We start from the raw sequence: 20,109 nt of genomic DNA, 5'->3' as shown, positions 1-20,109 counted from the left end.
GGTTTGTGACAACCCTACATCAAGCAAGTCTATCAGTGCAGTTTTTCCATCACCATTTTCTCACTTTATGTCTTTATATTGCATTTTGGTAATTCTTGCAATATTTAATTTTTTTTTTAATTTTTAAATTAAATTTTAAGACTATTGATGGTGAGTGCTGTGCTTAGTTTCTCAGTCATGTCTGACTCTTTGGGACCCCATGGACTGTAGGCAGCCAGGCTCCTCTATCCATTGACTTCTCCAGGCAAAAATACTGCAGTGGGTTGCCATGTCCTTCTCCAATGTTGGTGAGTATCAAAACCCAAGGCTAGGGACTTCCCTGGTGGTCCAGTGGCTGAGAATCTGCCTTCAAATGCAGGGAATGTGAGTTTGATCCATGGTTTGGGAACTAAGATCCCACATGCCAGAGGGCAGTAGAACTGAGTAAGGATCCTGCAAGCCACAACTAGGACCCAAGAAACCAAATAAGTAAAATTAAAAAAAAAAATTAAAAACTCTGTGCTACTTACATTCTTCTGGATATATTTGTAAGCATGATATTAACAGTTTTATTTATTTATGGACACACCATGAGACTTCCTGCAGGATCTTAGTTTCCTGACCAGAGACTGAACCCAGATCACCAGAGTGAAAGCACTGAGCACTAACCACTGGTTTACCAGGGAATTCCTAGTTTTATTTACTTAAAGGGTTTATTTTTATTGTATGCAAAAAACTACATCTTTTGCAGTGTTTACACTTACAACAAAAACATTTTGGATGTCAGTCTTTAAAATTTGCAAAAACTTAGGGGAAAGGAAGAAAAATTTTGACTACTTATTTATGCTTCTAGGCTTCCCTGATGCTCACACAGTAAAAAATATGCCTACAGTACAGGAAACCGGGGTTTGATCCCTGGGTCAGGAAGACTTCCTTGAGAAGGGAATGGCTATCCACTCCAGTATTCTTGCCTAGAGAATTCCATGGACAGAGGAGCCTGTAGAGCTACTATCCATGGGTTTGCAAAGAGTTGAACACAACTGGCTGACTAACACTTTCAGTTTCATATGCTTATAAAAATTGCTCAAATCTCAGAATCACCTGGGACATTGTTAAACATAGAGATTCCAGGGCTGCATATCACACCTAAGAAACTCAAATTGCCAGAGGAGGGGGCCTGGGAATCTGAAAGTTGAATGTTTGCCTCTCTTGATTCTGAAGTGAAGTGAATCCCAGGGTAAATGCAGACCTGGATTCAATCTCTGTGTTGCAAAGATCCACTGGAGGAAGAAATGGCAACCCACTCCAGTATTCTTGCCTGGGAAATCCCATGGAGAGAGGAGCCTGGCAGGCTACAGTTTAAGGGGTCACAAAATAGTCAGACACAACATAGTCAGTAAACCACAAAGCTGAAAGTAAGTAAAAGTCACTCAGTTGTGTCTGACTCTTTGTGACACCACGGACTATACAGTCTATGGAATCCTCCAGCCTAGAATACTGGAGTGGGTATCCTTTCCCTTCTCCAGGAGATCTTCCCAACCCAGGAATCAAACCCAGGTCTCCAATAGTGCAGGCAGATTCTTTACCAGCTGAGCCACAAGGGGAGCCCAAACAATAAGAACATGCTTAAAGTACTCATGAATCCACTCCTTCAGGAGACCCTGAGGGTTGAGGGTCAGGAATTCATTTTTTCTTTATGGGACACACTGAGCACCTGCCTTGGGAGGATCAGGTTATTGGTAATTCAATACACTAATCAGATGTTGTTGCTTGAACTGGGAGATTCATCCTACCCACCACCCTTCAGAGATTCTAGGACTCCCACATGCTCTCTTGGGGCTTCTGTATGTCCTTCGTATTGGAGGAAGATAGGGTATAAGCAAAGCCCAGAGATCTGTATCCAAACTTCTCAGATTGGATCACACTTTCAAATCTCCTGGGCTGTGCTTATTAACTCTCAGTGAATCTAAGGAATTGCCTAAGTGTCTTGTGCAAAAATACATTCTCGTCCAACAGTTGTGTGTGGGCCCTGAGAGTCCGAGTTTCTCACAAGCTCCAGGTGTTGCCTAGGGTGATTAAGGTGTCCATATTAAACAGTGAGTACTAGAGAGCTTTTGTAAAGTACTGATGTTCTTTTTGATTCTGCCGATCTTACTCCATACACACAGAATCAGTATCTCCAGGAATGCGATCAGGGAGTCAATGTTATTAAAGGTCTCAGATATTTCTAAGGAGCAGGTAGATTGCAAATGTGTATCCAGGCAAATCACCCTAACATCAATCCTGTTTTGGCCTTCATTGTGTCCTGCAAAATCCATATGTTGATGGGACTTTCCCATTGATCCAGTGGCTACAACTCTCCACTCCCAGTGCAGGGGGCTGGGTTTCAGTCCCTGGTCAGGGAACTAGATCCCACGTGCTGCCAGGAAGGTGGAAGACCGAACATGCCACAACTAAGACCTGGTGCAGTCAAATAAATTAATTCATTTTATAAATCCTAACCTACAAAACTTTGGAATGTAACCATACTTGGAGATAATACCTTTAATGAGGTGACTAAGTTTAAATGAGGTCCCTAGTCCAATCTGATGGTTTTCAATACAAAAAGAAAATGGGGAATTCCCTGGCAAGCCAGTTGTTAGGGCTTATATCTTTCACTGCCAAGGGCTCAAGTTTGATCCCAGGTCAGGAAACTAAGTCCCAGAAGCAAAGAAGCAAGGAGAGAAAAAAAGAAAGAGAGGAAATTGGGACACACAAGACATCAGGGATGCTTGGACATAATAGGACAGGAGGACAGGAGAATGTGGCTGTCTGCACATCAAATAAAGAGAACTCCAGAGACACCACACTGTCGAAACCTTGATTCTGGGCTTCGGGCCTCCAGAACTGGGAGAAAACAATTTCCTGTTATTTAATTCTGTGGTAATTCTGGTGGCCATCTTAGTACTTTAACAGACTATTTAGATCTAGAGTACCTAAAGGGGGCTTATCTCAGGACAGTTAGGGGGTATGCAGATGATGACTCAGCTCCCAGGTGACTCCCACCCATCAACAAATGCCCACCCACTCAGATTTTCCAGGAGGAAACCTGCTCTTGTGCAGCACTTTTTTCAGACCACAGCTGCTAAAGGTCCCCACCCAACTCTCGTTCTGGCCCCAACTATTTTTACTTCTCTCCTAGACTTTGAAGGACAGAACCTTGAGAACAGAGCGAGGCCTGTGCTCAAACCATCCTGGATGTGAAGGGGAGTATGTCTTTTAACCAAAAAAAAAAAAAAAGGAAATCACAGCTGTCCAGCAGAACACACTGAAGCTTATCTCCAGATGTAAAGAAGCATTCACATGTTAGGTTAGGAAGAATCAGAGGACATGAGTTCAACCTCTTCTTCAGGGAAGGTTTCCAGGAAGGAGAACAGCATGCTTTCTGTAGATGGGTTGAAAGCAGATGAATTTACTGGAAGGCATTTGGGTCTGTAGCCAGGAAAGGAATATGAGTGGGGAGGGGTACGTTGTCCTTCAGTTCTCTCTACCTCCAGAAATTTCTATGTTATGGGCCATGGTCACAGCACTCCCAGAGGTCAGGGAGAGAGGAATGTTTGGTAACTTCATCAAAACCTGACCCATAGAAGGCTGTCAATGCCAATGTCAGACTTCTGGGCCGTCTGCCAGGCTCAAAAAATGACCTACTGGGAACCCTCTGGCAGTCCTGGAGTGGTTAAGATTCTGCACTTTCACTGATGAAGATGTGGATTCTATCGTTAGTTGGGGAACTAAGATCCTGCAAGCTGCATTGGCTGACCAACAAAATAATCAAAAACAGAAAGACAAAACATGAACTGTTCCCACCTTTCCTTCCATGAAAAACCCCAAGGCCAACTCCAGTCCAGGTCCATTGCTGTGGACAAGGAGGAAGGAAGTTCTTGGGGCATGTGGCTGAGGAGTGACATGTGGTCAGCCTGAGTGTCCACCAACAGGGCTGGGCATGTCATACCAACTTTTCAACCTTTCAAGAGGGCACTAATCTTGGTGGTCATCCTCTACCCACTTCCCCCATCAGTAGGGGGAGACTTTGGAGTTTCCATTGTTCTCACAACCCTTTTCCTCTTCTTCTCTCCCTGGGACAGCTTTATCTCAAGAGACAGTTGTTGTTCATTTGCCCAGTTGTATCTGCAACCCCATGGACTGCAGCACACGATACCTCGCTGTCCCTCACCATCTCCTGAAGTTTCCCCCAAGTTCATGTCCATTGCACTGGTGATACCCATCCAGCCATCTCATTCTCTGTCACCCTCTTCTCCTTCCCTCAATCATGTGCAGCATCAGAGACTTTTCCAGTCAGTCAGCTATTCACATCAGATGACCAATATAGTAGACCTTCAGGGTCAGCATCAGTCCTTCTAACAAGTATTCAGGGTAGATTTCCCTTAAGACTGACTGGTTTGATCTCCTTGCTGTCCAAGGGACTTGCAGGAGTCTTCACCAGCACTGCAACTCGAAGGCTACACTCTTTGGCACTCTACCTTCTTTGTGGTCCAGCTCTGACAACCATACATGACCACTAGGAAGACAACAGCCATGACTATACAGACCTTTGTCAGCAGAGAAATGTCTCTGCTTTTCAACACACTGTCTAGGTTTGTCATAGCTTTCCTGCCAAAAAGCCACTGTCTTTTGATTTCACTGTTGCAATCACCATTGCAGTGATTGTTCATCCTGAGAAGAGGAAATCTGTTAGTACTTCCACCTTTTCCCCATTTATTTTCCATGGAGTAATGGGGCCAGATTGCACTATCTTAGTTTTTTTTTTTTTTTAATACGTGGTTTTAAGCTGGCTCTTTCACTCTCCTCCTTTATACTCACCTTATCAGTGCAGAGCCTCTGGTTTCTTGCTGCTTCTGCTCTCAGTTTTAATTCCCTGAGTAAGAAATCATAAAATGATGGTTTTGCAGCTTAAATGCAAGGGTGGGACAGAGAGGGACCAAATCTTAAGGGACCATGAAATATTGAAAAACTCAATCAATGATGACTTGCAGCAATTGCTTACCCACAGTATTAAAGGTGAACTGAAAATGTTAGTCAGTTCTGTCTGATTCTTTGTGACTCCATGTACTGTAGCTCGACAGTCTCCTCTATGGAATTCTCCAGGAAAGAATACTGGAGTCGGTAGCCACCCCTTTCTCCAGGAATTCTTCCAGATTCAGGGACTAAGCCTGAGTCTCCTGCAATGCAGGTGGATTCTTTACCATCTGAGCCACCAGGAAAGCTCAAATCAAGGTGATGCTAATTTCCAGGACATTCCTAGATCAATATTTTGGTGGTCCCTGCTCCTTTGGTCACAAAAAGTGGTACAGTTGGAGCCCTCCACTCTGAAGGGTGCTGTTATTTCGTTTAGTTGATAAATCTCTGAATCTTAGAGGACTTGGTCTCAGCAAAGAGTTATGATGGGCAAAGACAATTAGTTAAAAGCCTTAGTGTTGCCAGATTGGCAGAGAACCAGGATTTGGAGGAAATTTTATCTTTACCATGTGGCTTACGGTAAAAACTTAAGGATTAAAGTTTTTTTTTTTTTAATTTTATTTTATTTTTAAACTTTACAATATTGTATTAGCTTTGCCCAACATTGAAATGAATCCGCCACAGGTATACCCATGCTCCCCATCCTGAACCCTCCTCCCTCCTCCTTCCTCATACCCTCTCTCTGGGCCGTCCCAGTGCACCAGCCCCAAGCATCCAGCATCGTGCATCGAACCTGGACTGGTGACTCGTCTCATACATGATATTACACACGTTTCAATGCCATTGTCCCAAATCTCCCTACCCTCACCCTCTCCCACAGAGTCCACAATGCTGGTCTATACATCAGTGTCTCTTTTGCTGTCTCGTACACAGGGTTATTGTTACCATCTTTCTAAATTCCATATATATGCATTAGTATACTGTATTGGTGTTTTTCTTTCTGGCTTACTTCACTCTGTATAATAGGCTCCAGTTTCATCCATCTCATTAGAACTGATTCAAATGTATTCTTTTTAATGGCTGAGTAATACTCCATTGTGTATATGTACCACAGCTTTCTTATCCATTCATCTGCTAAAGGGCATCTAGGTTGCTTCCATGTCCTGGCTGTTACAAACAGTGCTGCGATGAACATTGGGGTACACGTGTCTCTTTCCCTCCTGGTTTCCTCAGTGTGTATGCCCAGCAGTGGGATTGCTGGATCATAAGGCAGTTCTATTTCCAGTTTTTTAAGGAATCTCCACACTGTTCTCCATAGTGGCTGTACTAGTTTGCATTCCCACCAACAGTGTAAGAGGGTTCCCTTTTCTCCACACCCTCTCCAGCATGTATTGCTTGTAGACTTTTGGATCATAGCTATTCTGATTGGGGTGAAATGGTACCTCATAGTGGTTTTGATTTGCATTTCTCTGATAATGAGTGATGTTGAGCATCTTTTCATTTGTTTGTTAGCCATCTGTATGTCTTCTTTGGAGAAATGTCTATTTAGTTCTTTGGCCCATTTTTTGATTGGGTCATTTATTTTTCTGGAGTTGAGCTGTAGGAGTTGCTTGTATATTTTTGAGATTAGTTGTTTGTGTCAGTTGCTTCATTTGCTATTATTTTCTCCCATTCTGAAGGCTGCGTTTTCACCTTGCTAATAGTTTCCTTTGTTGTGCAGAAGCTTTTAAGTTTAATTAGGTCCCATTTGTTTATTTTTGCTTGTATTTCCAATATTCTTGGAGGTGAATCACACCAAGGAGAAAAATGCCAAGTTACACTCAACCCTGAAATATTCAATTCAGAAGTGACTTCTTTCGGCAATTGGGAATGGATTTCTGTCAGCCTTTGAATAAATAAATGTGTGTGAAAGTTTTGATTAATGTAAAAACAAAATAAAACCTGTGTGGATAGTACTGGCATAAAAGCACACTTAGACAATGGACTCAGGGTTTTCTCTTAGAAACTGGAGGCTTCCCTGGCAGCTCAGATGGTAAAGAATCTGCATGCAATGCAGGAGACACAAGTGCTACCCCTGGGTTGGGAAGATCCCCTGGAAAAAGAATGGCTACCCACTGCAGTGTTCTCACTTGTAGAATTCCATGGGTAGAGAAGCCTGGCAGGCTACAGTCCATGGAGTTCCAAAGAGTCAGATATGGCTGAGCAGTGGGAAGGTGGGTATGGGCTGGTGTGTTCCAGAGGCTCCAGATGGTCTGCTGGTGAATATCCCCCAGGACTCCGGGCCTGACATTGCACAGTGATCATGTCTTGGCACTGCCAAGGGTATGAGATGGAGGCTTTGCATCTGTTGGATCCACTGGGGAAAGTGCTTGAGTCCAGGGCCTGAATGGGGTTAGCAGCGAGTGTCCCTTGGAAGAAGGTTCCCTCCAGCAGTGCTCTCTCCTGGACACTTAGTTCGTTCCAGGCCCTGAGGACGCACCTTGTGTATGATGACAGATTGAACAGCCTCAGAAATATGTGAAGAGGTGGATGCCTTGGAAATGAGAACTACAGGGAGTGGATAAATGGTGCCTTGAACTCCTGTAGCTAATCCTTGCCTATCTTAGAGCATCTAGGCCCCACTCACATTCAGATTTAAACACCAACAGGAGCATCATGAATTTAAAGGGGAGAATCACGGTCACAGAACACAGAGGACACCCAATGGTTAACACTGAAGTTCCCTTCATTTCTTTGTAATAATCCAATACAGGGGTAACGACCCCATCAACCTCCCAAGCCCAAAATTCCCCCTCCAAAATTTAGATTTACATTTCTAACTTTGTAGGAACACATCTCTCCAAAAATCCCACCAATCCCTCCCCCTGCCCACTCTAAATCACCTTTTCTTTTCTCGCATGCACCAAACTGTTGTCTGAAACTTTTGTGTTTGTTCGAGATGCACTGAGGTCTGGGTGGCAGTTTCCCAGTGCCAGGGACAAAGCCTGCAAATCATGAACTGGGCTAGGTGGGCATGTAGCCGGGTACAGGATGGATTCGGTGTCATAGAAGATCTGGTCACCACAGTGTGGATAGAGGTTGGCGCTGACACAGACCATGCTTGGCCGCCCAGACTTGCACAGCAGCTGCTTGGGCCGGGCATGCAGCTGATCCAGGAGGTCCAGGTGCAGAGTGTCCCACACATCCTCATAGCTCTCCAGGCATGCGGGGTACAGCACATGGTTCAGCTTGCTCATCCCCATAGTGTGGTGCAACAGGCTTTGCAGCATGGCCATGGAGATGGGGTTGCCACAGAAGCTGAAGGTGGTGAGATGGGAGCAGTGGCTCAGAGAGGAGAGGAGAGCACTGAACTGGGAGTCCATGATGCTGCATTCATCCAGGTCCAGGTCCTGCAGTGTGGTTGTGGTCCACTCGATCAGGACCTGCAAGGGTTCCACTGCAGCTGGTCAGGTTGACCCCGCTGAGACCCAGGTCCTTCAGCAGGCTGACGCTGGGGCACTGTGACCGGTACGTCAGGTCTGACTCTAAAATCAGGCAGTTTGTGATCCACAGGGTCTCCAGAAGGGTCTTTAGGCACGTGGAAAGAGACAGGGCAGTCAGTCCTAGGGGCAGAGGTGGCAGGCGAAGAGCTGTGGGGAGGAGAGGCCTGTTTCACTGGAACACAGGAGATCTCAATGGCTTGGATCTGGCCTCTCACCTTCCTGACAAGAAGGCAGGGGGTCTTCATAGGGGAAGGTCATGTTCATATGGGTATGACCTCCCTCTGCACAAAATGATGAACTATTTTCAATGTGGGAAACAAACAGAAACCAATGTTATTTGCGTATTTCAGTTTACTAGTATTTGGTTTGCTGGGATTAAGATGCTTTTACAGGACACGACGAGTTGAACTACAGAGCAGGCTGGATGCAGTGGACATAGGCTGCTGATTTCCAGCAGTTTCAGACAATCACTGGGTGAATATCCCCCAGATATTCAGGGGCCACAAACTGTCCATCACCACCTACAATTCTTTTTTTATTTTTTCCTTTCTTTCTTCTGATTTCTCAGTGAGTATATTTATTCCTAACGCCTGGAGTTTGCACCTGCCAAAAGGGAATCATTGCAACTCATTCATACAGACTAGGCTGCATCCTCTCAGCTTTTATCACTGTGTTCAAGGCAGAGCAATAACCTGTTTCTGAGGATTTCCTAGGTATTCAGAAGTCTTAGAGGAAAATATTAACTGTAATTTGGACTTAAAGACTTTAGAGCCACTTCAACAATGATTCTCATTTGACTTTTTCACTTCTCTGGACTGCTTAGGAGCCACAATTTCCCCATCCTGATTCTGCCTTGTCATTTTGTGAGGACTTCTGAGCGGCCTGTGCATCCTGGAAACATCTCCAGCAGGTACAGAATAGATGTCTCGATAATAATGAAACAAGAGAGGCCCATTCTGGGCAGCAGAGGTGGCTCCACGCCTCACGTGGAGCACCTGGTGCAGACGGCCCTTAAGAAAAGAGATGGAGTCCAGGTAGAGCTCCTGAAGGTGAGGCAGGTTCAGAACTGGGCAGTGAACTGGTCGACTAACAGCTCCTCCTAGTCAGGGGCGGTGTGCCGTGACATGTAGATGCATGACATCAGCAGCCAGCTCAGGTTGCCCATCAGGCCCAGGTGTGGCATGAACCTGCCCAGCGTGGCCAGCTTCCAGATGTGGTTCATCTCCAGTTCCTGGATGGAATCCAGCTGCACCACCTTCAGGATCTTCCTGATGCTCTGCATGGGCATGGTGAAGATCCTCAGCTTCTGGCAGCGCAGGTGCAGCAGGCTCCTCCTCTGCTTGGCCTTCTTCAGCAGATAGCTGAGTGTCTCGTCCAGGGTGTCCTCCTTGAGGCACAGGTCAACCAGCACCTCCATAGAGACCCATGCCGGCTTCAGTACTGCCTGTGCCTCTTCTGCACAGGCTGGATCAGCTTAGGCTCCAGCAGCGAGCAAACGCTGGCCTTGATGCCAGACCACAGGGTCCAGAAGTCCTGGTGGGTGCTCTGTTGCAAATCCAGCACCTGCAGCTTATACCATCTGTGAGGCCGTGGGGGACATGCTGAGTTGTGCAGAAGCCGATGGGCACCAGAACCCCGCGAGTGCTCTGCACTCCACACACCACAGCTCCTCCAGATTCTTGGCACCCCCTGATCCCCACTTTAAGGGACACCGGGGCATGGGCTACATACCTTTATTCCCCTCTCCCCTTCAAAAGGTCCCGACTGCCTGTTCCCAGGTGACTCCTCATCCTCCTGCCCTGGCTGCATCTTGCTCACACCCCCAGACCCCACCAGTCTGCCAGGTTGATCTTATCTGGGGCGGACCTCCTGAGCAAGCAGGACATCCAGGCCACTGAGTGCAGCCTGGAAGGTCTCAGATGAGGCTGGTGGTCCTTCATCAGGGCCCCCAGTGGGAGGCAGGGGAAGGGCCAGGCCTGCACCATCGCCTTCAGGGCCTGGGTGTGCCTCCCAGCAAAGGCCACTATAAACAGCAGTGGGAAAGGTTCAATGGGAAGCTTCACCAAAGCCAAGGCCTCATTCCACAGCAGGCTCTGGACAGCCAGCTCCTGGAGTCTGGGTGGGGCCTGGATGCCCATCGTGAACATACTCCAGAATGAGTTCTGGGAGGATGTCAGAGAGCAATGGAGGGGTGCCACTCCTTCTCTGGACAAGGAACCGGGGAGACCCTGCTGTCCCTCCACCCTAGGGGAACCCAAGGCAGGGTCAGAGACATCCTCTGGCCACAAAGTCACAGCTTTTGTCCCACTGGCACGTGGACAAGAATCTCTCCAGGCAGCAACAAAGGGACAAGGTGACCTCTTGCCCCATCCTGTATGTACTGGCTGCTGCATTTAATCCCAGCACTGCTGGCCAGTCCATACCTAGGAGTCTGACAGCTGACCCCACTCTCTTCAGAGAAAGCTTCTGATTATTACTCAAGGGCTGAAAACAGGAATAAGGAGTTTAGCCCAACATAGCCTGTCTCTAAACTCCAAACAATAACTCATACAATGGGTGCTGTTATGTCACTTCATAAAAAGACGTACCTTTCACTGGGTGTCTCTTCTACAAATGTTATTACCATTCAGTTCAGTGGAGCAAAGCACTCACATTCAGAACAAAACCCCCACTCTTTTAAAAATTCTACAGATTTTTTTTTTTTTTTTTTGGTATCCCATGGAATTAAAAAACAGTTTTTAGCTTTTAAAATGAAAATAGCCAGAATACAGAAAGGACACCCCAAACTCAGCAATTTAAACAAGATGAAGAGACAGAGGAATACCCACCAGATAAAGGAACAGGATAAATGCCCACCAAACCAAACAAAAGAGGAAGAGATAGGGAATCTACCTGATAAAGAATTCAGAATAATGGTAGTGAAATTGATCCAAAATCTTGAAATCAAAATGGAATCACAGATAAATAGCTTGGAGGCAAAGATTGAGAAGGTGCAAGAAAGGTTTAACAAGGACCTAGAAGAAATAAAAGAGAGTCAATATAAAATGAATAATGCAATAAATGAAATTAAAAACACTCTGGAGGCAACAATTAGTAGAATAACAGAGGCAGAAGATAGGATTAGTGAATTAGAAGATAGAATGGTAGAAATTAATGAATCAGAGAGGATAAAAGAAAAACAAATGAAAAGAAATGAGGACAATCTCAGAGACCTCCAGGACAATATTAAACGCTACAACATTCGAATCATAGGGGTACCAGAAGAAGAACACAAAAAGAAAGACCATGAGAAAATACTTGAGGAGATAATAGCTGAAAACTTCCCTAAAATGGGGAAGGAAATAATCACCCAAGTCCAAGAAACCCAGAGAGTCCCAAACAGGATAAACCCAAGGCAAAACACCCCAAGACACATATTAATCAAATTAACAAAGATCAAACACAAAGAACAAATATTAAAAGCAGCAAGGGAAAAACAACAAATAACACACAAGGGAATTCCCATTAGGATAACAGCTGATCTCTCAATAGAAACTCTTCAAGCCAGGAGGGAATGGCAAGACATACTTAAAGTGATGAAAGAAAATAACCTACAGCCCAGATTATTGTACCCAGCAAGGATTTCATTCAAATATGAAGGAGAAACCAAAAGCTTATCAGACAAGCAAAAGCTGAGAGAATTCAGCACCACCAAACCAGCTGTCCAACAAATACTAAAGGATATTCTCTAGACAGGAAATGCAAAAACAGTGTATAAACTCGAACCCAAAACAATAAAGTAAATGGCGACGGGATCATACTTATCAGTAATTACCTTAAATGTAAATGGGTTGAATGCCACAACCAAAAGACAAAAACTGGATGAATGGATAAAAAAAACAGACCCCTACATATGTTGTCTACAAGAGACCCACCTCAAAACAGGGGACACATACAGACTGAAAGTGAAGGGCTGGAAAAAGATTTTTCATGCAAATAGGGACCAAAAGAAAGCAGGAGTAGCGATACTTATATCAGATAAAATAGGCTTTAAAACAAAGGCTGTGAAAAGAGACAAAGATGGTCACTACATAATGATCAAATGTTCAATCCAAGAAGAAGATATAAAAATTATAAACATATATGCACTCAACACGGGAGCGCCGCAGTATGTAAGACAAATGCTAATAAGTATGAAAGGAGAAATTAACAATAACACAATAATAGTGGGAGACTTTAATACCCCACTCACACCTATGGATAGATCAACTAAACAGAAAATTAACAAGGAAACACAAATGTTAAACGATGCAATAGACCAGTCAGACCTAATTGATATCTATAGGACATTTCATCCCAAAACAATGAATTTCACCTTTTTCTCAAGCACACATGGAAACTTCTCCAGGATAGATCACATCCTGGGCCATAAATCTAGCCTTGGTAAATTCAAAAACATAGAAATCATTCCAAGCATCTTTTCTGACAACAATGCAGTAAGATTAGATCTCAATTACAGGAGAAAAACTATTAAAAATTCCAACATATGGAGGCTGAACAACACGCTGCTGAAAACCCACAAATCACAGAAGAAATCAAAAAAGAAATCAAAATTTGCATAGAAACTAATGAAAATGAAAACACAACAACTCAAAACCTGTGGGACACTTTAAAAGCAGTCCTAAGGGGAAAGTTCATAGCAATACAGGTACACCTTATGAAAAAATAAAAAGGTCAAATAAATAACCTAATGCTACACCTAAAGCAACTAGAAAAGGAAAAAATGAAGAACCCCAGGGTTAGTAGAAGGAAAGAAATCTTAAAAATTAGGGCAGAAATAAATGAAAATGAAACAAAAGAGACCATAGCAAAAATCAACAAAGCCAAAAGCTGGTTCTTTGAAAGGATAAATAAAATTGACAAACCATTAGCCAGACTCATCAAGAAACAAAGGGAGAAAAAGCAAATCAATAGAATTAGAAATGAAAATGGAGAGATCACAACAGACAACACAGAAATACAAAGGATCATAAGAGACTACTATCAACAATTATATGCCAATAAAATGGACAACGTGGAAGAAATGGACAAATTCTTAGAAAAGTACAACTTTCCAAAACTTGAACAGGAAGAAATAGAAAATCTTAACAGACCCATCACAAGCATGCAAATTGAAACTGTAATCAAAAATATTCCAGCAAACAAAAGCCCAGGTCCAGACAGCTTCACAGCTGAATTCTACCAAAAATTTAGAGAAGAGCTAACACCTATCCTGCTCAAACTCTTCCAGAAAATTGCAGAGGAAGGTAAACTTCCAAACTCATTCTATGAGGCCACCATCACCCTAATACCAAAACCTGACAAAGATCCCACAAAAAAAAAAGAAAACTACAGGCCAATATCACTGATGAACATAGACGCAAAAATCCTCAACAAAATTCTAGCAATCAGAATCCAACAACACATTAAAAAGACCATACACCAGGATCAAGTGGGCTTTATCCCAGGGATGCAAGGATTCTTCAATATCCGCAAATCAATCAATGTTATACACCACATTAACAAATTGAAAAACAAAAACCATATGATTATCACAATAGATGCTGAGAAAGCCTTTGACAAAATTCAACATCCATTTATGGTGAAAACTCTCCAGAAAGCAGGAATAGAAGGAACATACCTCAACATAATAAAAGCTATATATGACAAACCCACAGCAAACATTATCCTCAATGGTGAAAAATTGAAAGCATTTCCTCTAAAGTCAGGAACAAGACAAGGGTGCCCACTTTCACCATTACTATTCAACATAGTTTTGGAAGTTTTGGCCACAGCAATCAGAGCAGAAAAAGAAATAAAAGGAATCCAAATTGGAAAAGAAGAAGTAAAACTCTCACTGTTTGCAGATGACATGATCCTTTACATAGAAAACCCTAAAGACTCCACCAGAAAATTACTAAAACTAATCAATGATTATAGTAAAGTTGCAGGATATAAAATCAACACACAGAAAATCCTTGCATTCCTATACACTAATACTGAGAAAACTGAAAGAGAAATTAAGGAAACCATTCCAGTCACCATTGCAACGGAAAGAATAAAATACTTAGGAATATATCTACCTAAAGAAACTAAAGACCTATATATAGAAAACTATAAAACACTGGTGAAAGAAATCAAAGAGGACACTAATAGATGGGGAAATATACCATGTTCATGGATTGGAAGAATCAATATAGTGAAAATGAGTATACTACCCAAAGCAATTTATAGATTCATTGCAATCTCTATCAAGCTACCAACGGTATTCTTCACAGAGCTAGAACAAATAATTTCACAATTTGTATGGAAATACAAAAAACCTCAAATAGCCAAAGCTATCTTGAGAAAGAAGAATGGAACTGGAGGAATCAACCTGCCTGACTTCAGGCTCTATTACAAAACCACAGTTATCAAGACAGTATGGTACTGGTACAAATACAGAAATATTGATCAATGGAATAAAATAGAAAGCCCAGAGATAAATCCACACACATATGGACACCTCATCTTTGACAAAGGAGGCAAGAATATACAATGGATTAAAGACAATCTCTTTAACAAGTGGTGCTGGGAAAACTGGTCAACCACTTGTAAAAGAATGAAACTAGAACACTTTCTAACACCATACAGAAAAATAAACTCAAAATGGATTAAAGATCTCAACGTAAGACCAGAAACTATAAAACTCCTAGAGGAGAACATAGGCAAAACACTCTCTGACATACATCACAGCAGGATCCTCTATGACCCACCTCCCAGAATATTGGAAATAAAAGCAAAAATAAACAAATGGGACCTAATTAAACTTAAAAGCTTCTGCACATCAAAGGAAACTATTAGCAAGGTGAAAAGGCAGCCTTCAGAATGGGAGAAAATAATAGCAAATGAAGCAACCGACAAACAACTAATCTCAAAAATATACAAGCAACTCCTACAGCTCAATTCCAGAAAAATAAATGAGCCAATCAAAAAATGGGCCAAAGAACTAAATAGACATTCTCCAAAGAAGACATACAGATAGCTAACAAACACATGAAAAGATGCTCAACATCACTCATTATCAGAGTAATGCAAATCAAAACCACTAGGAGGTACCATTTCACACCAGTCAGAATGGCTGCGATCCAAAAGTCTACAAATAATAAATGCTGGAGAGGGTGTGGAGAAAAGGGAACCCTCTTACACTGTTGGTGGGAATGCAAACTAGTACAGCCACTATGGAGAACAGTGTGGAGACTCCTTAATAAACTGGAAATAGAAATGCCTTATGATCCAGCAATCCCACTGCTGGGCATACACACTGAGGAAACCAGAAGGGAAAGAGACACGTATACCCCAATGTTCATCACAGCACTGTTTATCGTAGCCAGGACATGGAAGCAACCTAGATGCCCATCAGCAGATGAATGGATAAGAAAGCTGTGGTACATATACACAATGGAGTATTACTCAGCAATTAAAAAGAATACATTTGAATCAGTTCTAATGAGATGGATGAAACTGGAGCCTATTATACAGAGTGAAGTAAGCCAGAAAGAAAAACACCAATACAGTATACTAACGCATATATACGGAATTCAGAAAGATGGTAAAAATAACCCTGTGAACGACACAGCAAAAGAGACAGTGATGTATAGAACAGTCTCATGGACTCTGTGGGAGAGGGAGAGGGTCGGAAGATTTGGGAGAATGACATTGAAACATGTAAAATACCATGTATGAAACGAGAAGCCAGTCCAGGTTCGATGCACGATACTGGACGCTTAGGGCTAGTGCACTGGGACGACCCAGAGGGATGGTATGGGGAGGGAGGAGGGAGGAAGGTTCAGGATGGGGAACACATGTATACCTGTGGTGGATTCATTTGGATATTTGGCAAAACTAATACAATTATGTCAAGTTTAAAAATTAAATAAAATAAAAAAATAAAAGAATACAAAAGAATAAAATATATCTATGTGTATGTATGTACATATAATATATGCATTTGTGTCTATTAATAATGTGTTTTGAAATAAAGCAGAATTTATATATATTAAAAAAAAAAAACAAAGCCACAGTTATCAAGACAGTATGGTACTGGCACAAATACAGAAATATTGATCAATGGAATAAAATAGAAAGCCCAGAGATAAATCCACACACATATGGACACCTCATCTTTGACAAAGGAGGCAAGAATATACAATGGATTAAAGACAATCTCTTTAACAAGTGGTGCTGGGAAAACTGGTCAACCACTTGTAAAAGAATGAAACTAGAACACTTTCTAACACCATACAGAAAAATAAACTCAAAATGGATTAAAGATCTCAACGTAAGACCAGAAACTATAAAACTCCTAGAGGAGAACATAGGCAAAACACTCTCTGACATACATCACAGCAGGATCCTCTATGACCCACCTCCCAGAATATTGGAAATAAAAGCAAAAATAAACAAATGGGACCTAATTAACCTTAAAAGCTTCTGCACATCAAAGGAAACTGTTAGCAAGGTGAAAAGGCAGCCTTCAGAATGGGAGAAAATAATAGCAAATGAAGCAACTGACAAACAACTGATCTCAAAAATATACAAGCAACTCCTACAGCTCAACTCCAGAAAAATAAATGAGCCAATCAAAAAATGGGCCAAAAAACTAAATAGACATTTCTCCAAAGAAGACATACAGATGGCTAACAAACACATTAAAAGATGCTCAACATCACTCATTATCAGAGAAATGCAAATTAAAACCACTAGGAGGTACCATTTCATGCCAGTCAGAATGGCTATGATCCAAAAGTCTACAAGCAATACATGCTGGAGAGGGTGTGGAGAAAAGGGAACCCTCTTACACTGTTGGTGGGAATGCAAACTAGTACAGCCACTATGGAGAACAGTATGGAGATTCCTTAAAAAACTGGAAATAGAACTGCCTTATGATACAGCAATCCCACTGCTGGGCATACACACTGAGGAAACCAGAAAGGAAAGAGACACGTGTACCCCAATGTTCACTGCAGCACTGTTTATAATAGCCAGGACATGGAAGCAACCTAGATGCCCTTTAGCAGATGAATGGATAAGAAAGCTGTGGTACATATACACAATGGAGTATGACTCAGCAATTAAAAAGAATACATTTGAATCAGTTCTAATGAGATGGATGAAACTGGAACCTATTATACACAGTGAAGTAAGCCAGAAAGAAAAACACCAACACAGTATAGTAACACATATATATGGAATTTAGAAAGATGGTAACAATAACCCTGTGTATGAGACAGAAAAATAGACACCGATGTATAGATCAGTCTTATGGACTCTGTGGGAGAGGGAGAGGGTGGGGAGATGTGGGAGAATAGAATTGAAACATGTATAATATCATGTATGAAATGAGTAGCCAGTCCAGGTTCGATTCATTGTACTGGATGCTTGGGGCTGGTGCACTGGGATGACCCAGAGGGAGGGTAGGAGAGGGAGGAGGGAGGAGGGTTCCGGATGGGAAATACGGGTATACCTGTGGTGGATTCATTTTGATATTTGGCAAAATTAATACAATATTGTAAATTTAAAAAATAAAATAAAATTAAAAAAAAAACAAACAACGAAAATAAACCCCCAGAATCTTTTACGCTAGTAAAACCACAAAACTATAAAATAATATGAACTACAATCACTGGTCACAACTAATATGTAAAATGTCATGCAAAAATTCCTCCTAATTAGATGTTTTTCATTAAATCCATTCCAGGAACTTCCCTGGCAGTTCAGTGAGAAGGAGTCTGTGCTTTCACTGCAGGGGCACGAATTATATCCCCATCAGGGAACTATGACCCCAGATGCTGTTCCATGTGGCCCCATCCTCTCTGTCACCCCACCCTATCCCATCCCTCTGCCCCGCCCCTACCCTGCTAAACTCTATTTGGTTAAGAAATGTTGTAACAGTCTGTACAAGTGGCGAAAATCAGAGAAGAAACCAATCTGTCTGGGATAAAAGTAAAACTGCAGGTAGAAGCAAAAGCAAAGCATGCCAATGCCAACGTGAATGGAAAGTCAAAGCAAATTCTCTAGAGGATCATGGCCTGCACGTCTTGTCCCATGAAGAACCCAGCAGGTACAGCTGTCAGAGCCCAAGCTCCAGCGTGCAGCAGTGTATTCAGTCCTGAGACCCTCTTCTCCTTCCAGGACATACTTTTCAGATTCTGGCTGAAATTTTCATTTCCAGCTATAGTGCTGTCTTACTACTAGATCTCCATCTACCTAAGTCTGAGTGGGATTTTTATTTTTTCACTATATACAACTGATGGGATCCTATGTCTGTTCACAATAGATTAAGAAAATATGACCCAGCAATCCCACTGCTGGGCATACACACTGAGGAAATCATAAGGGAAAGAGACACGTGGACCCCAATATTTATCACAGCACTGTTTATAATAGCCAGGACATGGAAGCAACCTAGATGCCCTTCAGCAGATGAATGGATAAGAAAGCTGTGGTACATATACACAATGGAGTATTACTCAGCCATTAAATAGAATACATTTGAATCAGTTCTATTGAGGTGGATGAAACTGGAACCTATTATACAGAGTGAAGTAAGCCAGAAAGAAAAACACCAATACAGTATACTAATGCATATATATGGAATTTAGAAAGATGGTAACAATAACCCTGTGTATGAGACAGCAAAATAGACAGTGATGTATAGAACAGTCTTGTGGACTCTGTGGGAGAGGGAGAGGGTGGGGAGATTTGGGAGAATGGCATTGAAACATGTATAATATCATGTATGAAATGAGTAGCCAGTCCAGGTTCGATGCATGGTACTGGATGCTTGGGGCTGGTGCACTGGGATGACCCAGAGGGAGGGTATGGGGAGGGAGGAGGGAGGAGGGTTCAGGATGGGGAACACAGGTATACCTGTGGCAGATTCATTTCGATGTTGGGCAAAATTAATACAATATTATTACAATATTGTAAAGTTTAAAAATAAAATAAAATTAAAAATAAATAAATAAAAAAGAAAATATAGCAAAATATAAAAGAAGAAAACCAACCTGAAGGTACATTCGTTGGGGGAGTTTGGGCCACATCGAAATCACCCAAATATTCACAATTCAGACAGCTTTGTGTGGATGGTGGTGTCACCCCAGAAGATTAAGAAACAAAGTAAGATTCCCAAGTATCATACTGTCACTTATATGTCAGACAGCAAAACACGTGCCCATTCACGGGGGAACAGAGCTGTAATGGAGGGATGGTGGGTCCTCCAGATTTTGAGGGTCCAGGCTTCCCTGGAACTAGTCAGGTCAAAATGGCATCTAGGAGCTGGCCAGAACAGAGGGAACAGACACTTGTAATGAAACCAAGGAAAGTACCCAGGACAAGTGAACTTTTTTTGGAGGAATTCAAAGAATTTTCTTAGGCTAGGCTTGAGAATTGCCAGTAGAGAGAGTGGCTAAAAAGGGACGAGGTGGATACCTTAAACCCAAGATCCACACTTTCTCCTTCCCTGGAGGCAAAGGACATTTCCTCCCTGAAGCTAGGAGATTAAATTTAGGAATGTGGGTTAGGAGAGGATGGAACTGTTTTGGCTGGCCAAACCTAGGACATGCCTTGTTCTGCCTGAAAGCCACTGAGGGCTTAGGGCTGTGGGCTCCCAGGAAGGGAAATAAACATGGGC

At 42.5% G+C, this 20,109-nt stretch overlaps 1 pseudogene; it reads right to left on the bottom strand.

Annotated features, from left to right (window-relative positions):
* Positions 1 to 7,808: 7,808 nt before the first annotated feature.
* LOC133243800 (melanoma antigen preferentially expressed in tumors-like) lies at positions 7,809 to 19,519 on the bottom strand (annotated as a pseudogene).
* Positions 19,520 to 20,109: the final 590 nt, after the last annotated feature.

The sequence above is a fragment of the Bos javanicus genome, chromosome Y, assembly GCF_032452875.1.
Source record: "Bos javanicus breed banteng chromosome Y, ARS-OSU_banteng_1.0, whole genome shotgun sequence".
NCBI classification, from domain to species: domain Eukaryota; kingdom Metazoa; phylum Chordata; class Mammalia; order Artiodactyla; family Bovidae; genus Bos; species Bos javanicus.
This window is presented reverse-complemented; position numbering and strand designations above follow the sequence as displayed.